The sequence below is a fragment of the Poecilia latipinna genome, unplaced genomic scaffold, assembly GCF_001443285.1.
Source record: "Poecilia latipinna isolate Pla-1442-1.1 unplaced genomic scaffold, P_latipinna-1.0 Scaffold169, whole genome shotgun sequence".
Taxonomy (NCBI): Eukaryota; Metazoa; Chordata; class Actinopteri; order Cyprinodontiformes; family Poeciliidae; genus Poecilia; species Poecilia latipinna.
Genome location: NW_015112785.1, coordinates 121,258 through 129,041, shown reverse-complemented (window position 1 = coordinate 129,041; position 7,784 = coordinate 121,258).

Here is a 7,784-nt window from a genome sequence, read left to right as displayed (position 1 = left end):
CAATGCACCAAATCCAGAAATCGTACATTAGAAATGGTTCTCACCGTTACACATTCGTTCCCAAGTAAATCTGAATCAAAATCAAATCGGAGGAGGTTTCACTGGATTCTGGATCTCCAGCTGTTGGTTCAGGTTCACGCTGATATGATTCTCTACCTTTTACTCCACTAAAGCCCTCCTGCAGTTCTTTATTTTAAAAAAAAAAGGTCTCCCAAGACAGCTAAACTGACTGGGAACGCTGGGACTCAAAAAGACTGGGACCACTGGGACCCAAAGAGACTGGGACCACTGGGACCCAAAGAGACTGGGAACGCTGGGACCCAAAGAGACTGGGAACACTGGGACCCAAAAAGACTGGGAACGCTGGGACCGGATGTTCCTGTCAGCAACCAATCCTTCACCAGAAAGACGAAGGAGAAGGAAGGTTTTTATTGGATAATATTTTACTGTTGATAAATGAGATCATGTTTCGAAAACAGATTTTTATTTAGTCTATCATATATTAAATTTGTTTATTATTCTGATGCATGAAAGTGTGAAAAAAAAGGAGGAATCTCAGTGTTAAAAAAAACATGATACATTTTAAAAAGGTAATTTTTGGGGGTGTGCTGTGGTGGCGCAGGGGTTAAGCACAACCCACATATGGAGGCCCTAGTCCTCGACGCAGCTGGTGCAGGTTCAATTCCTGGCCTTGGCAACCTTTGCTGCATGTCTTCCCCCTTCTCTCATTACCCACTTTCCTGTCATTTAACTATCAAATAAAGGCCACTAGAGCCATTAAAACCTTTTAAAAAAAGGTAATTTTGACATGGTTGATAGAGGAAGTTTAAAGTTTATCTAACAGAATAAATTACTGAGAAATGTCTGTCTGTATACGATCCCTGAGAATCTGCTCAGATCTGGTTCACAAAACTATTTAAAGAACCTCCTTTGGAGGAAAAATAACACTCTATCAGAAAAAAAAGTTTGTTCTGCAATTATCGCGTAACCGTTTTTAAAACAATATGGTAAAGGAATTTGATTAAACATTTATCTTGTTTGGTTCAGCAACAATAAAACAGTTTATCATGACTATCTGCTGAAATGCACTGTGAGGAGAGGGCGTACTTACTTTGGCAGAAATTAGCATTCAGCAAACTGTGTGGTTTGTTTGAAAGGCACTTTGTTTAGCTGCCAAGCACACCCACACGCAAACAACAACATTCTGTGGGAAAAAAAGGACTAATTATTTTCATCAGCATTATTATTTTTATTATTTTTTTTTTCACACATGGTTCTTCAGAATACATGAAAAACATTCATGCCTCCAGAATTTTTTCATATTTTGCCATCTTACAACACCATAAAGCAACGTGAATTTTACGGTGATGTTGTTTAATAGACCAGCATCAAGTAGCGCATGATTGTGAAGTGGAAGAAAAATTAAAAAGGCAAGGTTTTCAAATGTTTACATATGAAAATATTGTTTTAAAACCCAACCCTGATTTAAACTTTAAACTTCTCTATTTTCTGGTTTTCATGATGCTGTTTGTTCCCTGATGTCTTCCTTCATGTCTGTACTGACATGAAATTACTCACAGGGTACTCCAACTAAAGGCATTCGTTAGACGACCTCTAAAGACAGTTGTGGCGTTTTATTTTTCAGTCAAAGGGAGGGGATGCAAACCCAAACCACATTCAGACTACCATTAAATAGATTAATAAATTAGGCACTCTAAATATTGGGTGGCAACATAAATGTCCAATAAAATGCACTGAAGTTTGCATTGTCAGAACTCAGGAAATGAAAAGGCCACACTTGGAGGAAATCCTGATGTCTAGAGAGTTAATTTATGTATATCTACAAAAGTCTCAATTGTATTAGATTATCTAATTTTCAGCTTTTTTTTTCTTTTAGTCACTTTACTCCACGGTATCTTGACATTCTTGGGCTGTTATCCTGTGGACAGTGTGAAAACACATTTGCCCGACTTTCCTTGCGTTACACTGAATGCAACTTGTGAGAATCTGACTCACAAAGTACTCCATGTGGGATCTATTGTCAATGTCATAGTGTGTTTTTTGAGAAAAAAAAATTAAGCTTCAAGAATGTCCCCTTAAGGAATAAAGCTAACCCTATCCTTTTCCCTTTCAGCTAGATAATCAAATTTGTTTTACATTTTTTCTATCTTGCCCTGAACTCTACTTTTATTTACTGCTTCTCATTAGTTTTCCTCCTTTCTTCTCTAACCAGGCTGTGTAGTCCTGTCTGTCTGCGGCTCCATTCATGCCGCAGTGTGTCTTCAAACAGCTTGTATATTATCTGCTCTGCGGTCAACAGTTGCAAATGATAAAGACAACAAATCAAGACTAATGACTTTTTAACTCTAGTTTAGCTTTCTCTCGGATCCTCCCTCCTCTGATAAAGCGTGTGAGCGGTCCGCTGTGTTGACAGAAGTGTCGACAGATGGACTCGGCCCCGGGCAGGCATTCAACATGTGGTTAAAAGTGCTGTCATGCTGACAGCGACGCAGGGACGCGCATGTGTATCTTCATCCCTGAAACTAGACATGCACACAACCAATGGAGAGCCGACTGAAGATACAGATCAGCGTGTAAATTGGCCTGGGAAGCTGCAGACGCAGAGCAAAGTATCACATCTCAATTGAAAGAAATGGCGGTTTTGCTGTTTGGAGCTGTGGCAACGACGAGGCAACAAAACGACTTCACGAGGACAGACTGGTTTGGATTTAACAGGAACTGGAAAAGGGTTGTAACTCACTGTGGTCTCCCACCAGCGTTCCCTAACCCAAACCATGTGCTTGAATATAACTATTAGACATCTTTACCGAGGGTTGCTCCCATCGGCCTTGTCTCTCCTTGCTGCTTAATCCCTTTAACAATCTTGGCTTGCTAACACATAAGCAACATCATGCCTGATGATGTTTGCATTGCCAGCACATTTCCCTCAGAGCAAAATGTCCAACCTCCAAGGATTACCTTCTGCTTTTCTGTTCTTACTAGACGTGAATTACACCAACATCTGGCTTTTGTCTTTGGAGTCCAAAAGGTACAATTGACATTATTTCCCAGGTCAAAAGGGAGTGACGGGTTTTTATCAACTCCAGCGCCGATGGAAACACGACGCCTCCAAGGACACGTGAACTGTTTGCAGTTCACTCTGACGTGAAACGAAAAGGAAAAATGACAATTTTTAACTTTTAGGTGAGGGGGTGAAAGGTCATGTCTTATTGTGGCTTTATATTTTTTTTTGTAATGTTATGTTTCTTTCTATTACTAGAAAACAAAATTAATTTATGCTTCCCTGACTAAAAACNCCAATCCTTCACCGGAAAGACGAAGGAGCAGGAAGGTTTTTATTGGATAATATTTTACTGTTGATAAATGAGATCATGTTTCGAAAACAGATTTTTATTTAGTCTATCATATATTAAATTTGTTTATTATTCTGATGCATGAAAGTGTGAAAAAAAAGGAGGAATCTCAGTGTTAAAAAAAACATGATACATTTTAAAAAGGTAATTTTTGGGGGTGTGCTGTGGTGGCGCAGGGGTTAAGCACAACCCACATATGGAGGCCCTAGTCCTCGACGCAGCTGGTGCAGGTTCAATTCCTGGCCTTGGCAACCTTTGCTGCATGTCTTCCCCCTTCTCTCATTACCCACTTTCCTGTCATTTAACTATCAAATAAAGGCCACTAGAGCCATTAAAACCTTTTAAAAAAAGGTAATTTTGACATGGTTGATAGAGGAAGTTTAAAGTTTATCTAACAGAATAAATTACTGAGAAATGTCTGTCTGTATACGATCCCTGAGAATCTGCTCAGATCTGGTTCACAAAACTATTTAAAGAACCTCCTTTGGAGGAAAAATAACACTCTATCAGAAAAAAAAGTTTGTTCTGCAATTATCGCGTAACCGTTTTTAAAACAATATGGTAAAGGAATTTGATTAAACATTTATCTTGTTTGGTTCAGCAACAATAAAACAGTTTATCATGACTATCTGCTGAAATGCACTGTGAGGAGAGGGCGTACTTACTTTGGCAGAAATTAGCATTCAGCAAACTGTGTGGTTTGTTTGAAAGGCACTTTGTTTAGCTGCCAAGCACACCCACACGCAAACAACAACATTCTGTGGGAAAAAAAGGACTAATTATTTTCATCAGCATTATTATTTTTATTATTTTTTTTTTCACACATGGTTCTTCAGAATACATGAAAAACATTCATGCCTCCAGAATTTTTTCATATTTTGCCATCTTACAACACCATAAAGCAACGTGAATTTTACGGTGATGTTGTTTAATAGACCAGCATCAAGTAGCGCATGATTGTGAAGTGGAAGAAAAATTAAAAAGGCAAGGTTTTCAAATGTTTACATATGAAAATATTGTTTTAAAACCCAACCCTGATTTAAACTTTAAACTTCTCTATTTTCTGGTTTTCATGATGCTGTTTGTTCCCTGATGTCTTCCTTCATGTCTGTACTGACATGAAATTACTCACAGGGTACTCCAACTAAAGGCATTCGTTAGACGACCTCTAAAGACAGTTGTGGCGTTTTATTTTTCAGTCAAAGGGAGGGGATGCAAACCCAAACCACATTCAGACTACCATTAAATAGATTAATAAATTAGGCACTCTAAATATTGGGTGGCAACATAAATGTCCAATAAAATGCACTGAAGTTTGCATTGTCAGAACTCAGGAAATGAAAAGGCCACACTTGGAGGAAATCCTGATGTCTAGAGAGTTAATTTATGTATATCTACAAAAGTCTCAATTGTATTAGATTATCTAATTTTCAGCTTTTTTTTTCTTTTAGTCACTTTACTCCACGGTATCTTGACATTCTTGGGCTGTTATCCTGTGGACAGTGTGAAAACACATTTGCCCGACTTTCCTTGCGTTACACTGAATGCAACTTGTGAGAATCTGACTCACAAAGTACTCCATGTGGGATCTATTGTCAATGTCATAGTGTGTTTTTTGAGAAAAAAAAATTAAGCTTCAAGAATGTCCCCTTAAGGAATAAAGCTAACCCTATCCTTTTCCCTTTCAGCTAGATAATCAAATTTGTTTTACATTTTTTCTATCTTGCCCTGAACTCTACTTTTATTTACTGCTTCTCATTAGTTTTCCTCCTTTCTTCTCTAACCAGGCTGTGTAGTCCTGTCTGTCTGCGGCTCCATTCATGCCGCAGTGTGTCTTCAAACAGCTTGTATATTATCTGCTCTGCGGTCAACAGTTGCAAATGATAAAGACAACAAATCAAGACTAATGACTTTTTAACTCTAGTTTAGCTTTCTCTCGGATCCTCCCTCCTCTGATAAAGCGTGTGAGCGGTCCGCTGTGTTGACAGAAGTGTCGACAGATGGACTCGGCCCCGGGCAGGCATTCAACATGTGGTTAAAAGTGCTGTCATGCTGACAGCGACGCAGGGACGCGCATGTGTATCTTCATCCCTGAAACTAGACATGCACACAACCAATGGAGAGCCGACTGAAGATACAGATCAGCGTGTAAATTGGCCTGGGAAGCTGCAGACGCAGAGCAAAGTATCACATCTCAATTGAAAGAAATGGCGGTTTTGCTGTTTGGAGCTGTGGCAACGACGAGGCAACAAAACGACTTCACGAGGACAGACTGGTTTGGATTTAACAGGAACTGGAAAAGGGTTGTAACTCACTGTGGTCTCCCACCAGCGTTCCCTAACCCAAACCATGTGCTTGAATATAACTATTAGACATCTTTACCGAGGGTTGCTCCCATCGGCCTTGTCTCTCCTTGCTGCTTAATCCCTTTAACAATCTTGGCTTGCTAACACATAAGCAACATCATGCCTGATGATGTTTGCATTGCCAGCACATTTCCCTCAGAGCAAAATGTCCAACCTCCAAGGATTACCTTCTGCTTTTCTGTTCTTACTAGACGTGAATTACACCAACATCTGGCTTTTGTCTTTGGAGTCCAAAAGGTACAATTGACATTATTTCCCAGGTCAAAAGGGAGTGACGGGTTTTTATCAACTCCAGCGCCGATGGAAACACGACGCCTCCAAGGACACGTGAACTGTTTGCAGTTCACTCTGACGTGAAACGAAAAGGAAAAATGACAATTTTTAACTTTTAGGTGAGGGGGTGAAAGGTCATGTCTTATTGTGGCTTTATATTTTTTTTTGTAATGTTATGTTTCTTTCTATTACTAGAAAACAAAATTAATTTATGCTTCCCTGACTAAAAACGTTGTCATTTCATGGTAGTTTGATTGGAACAAATTGATTATCAGCATTAAAATAATAATAATTAAAAAAAGAGAACCAACTGTTCTTTGATTTGAGGACAGTTGGCAATAAAATAAATTGGATTTTGTCTCTGGGAAATGATTTCTCTGTGGATTTGGCCATATGTTTTTGATCATTATCCTGCAGAAAAAAGAACAAAAAATGGCAATCCGTTTTTTTTTCTGAAAATGTCCTGGTTTTAACAAGATTTTATGAAGCCAAGAAACCTAATAAGGTTTCGGAAGAACTAGACTTTTGTAATAAAAATTTATTTCTTTTTGTAGGATTCAATTCCTTGTTGAAGTTATTTACTGATTGTCCTTTTGTGATTAAAAATAATTGACATATTTATTGTTTTTTCCCCACATTTTCTGTTTATTATTTATGGTACTTTGGTCATGTGTGGATTTTTACAGTGCCCCATAAGTAAGGCTGAAATCGGTGCTATTATCTGTGAAAGAGTTAAAAAATAAAATAAAATAAAATAAAACAAAAAAACCCTCTCTCAGCTCAAACATTTAAATCATCAACACAACAAGAGTTTTAAGGCTCCAGATTTTTATTGGGCCAGTATAAACACTCTCACAGAGTTTACATCATGTTTTCCTGATAAAGTGCAGTACTACACACTTGTTAAAATAACTGACTTTTTACATGCATTGTGTCGTGAACTGCTAAAGTGCAATACAACAGTGTTTTGTTTTTTTTTGTGAAAAACACTAATCACACGACGGACGGTATTTTTTACATTTCTTCTACTTTCTTTTGTAACATTTTCAGGATATTGCACTGAACCTGTCTGTTTCTGACATAAAGTCACTATTTTTGTTGAAACAAAGGCTGCATTGTTCCCCAACAGCCTCAGCAGTGACCTATAATTCCATTTGGCATCCAGATACACATCTCCATTCTCTTGTCCCAACCTGATCGGCTACCTCCTTTGAATTCATCAGGGAGCTTTCTCTAATGCGCCACCGAAACAGGCTTGTGATCACACCAGCTGTTTACATATGACTTTCAGAGCACCTATTGAAGACTGGACAAGGCCCAGGCAGTAGGGGAAAACACCAACGGTACGGTTTAGTGACCTCCTGTGGCCTCTAGAAAAATCCCCGTACACCTGCTTCACCCCGCCCACAGGCGCCCTCCCCGCTTGTCTGTTCGCTATCTGGGGAGATGGCTCGATAACTTTTCTGTTTATGTTTTGTGTTCTCTGCAGAGGTCTTTGTTGTGTACCTGTATTGTTAAGGACACATCGGACATGTCTGAGTTTGTGTTTGCACACGTACTCCGATTCGCAGTAAAACCGCATGCAGCACGTTCCAAACGAAATCACGTTTAGGACGTTTCCATTTTAAGGTGGCCAACAGGTGCAAACGGCGCAGCAAAACTGAAAGGAGCTGCAAACACACGTAACAACCAAATGCGACAGAAGAAGGGATGCAAACAACAAAAATAATGCTATAATAACAGCAGAAAAACAAATGCAAACCAAAAGGGT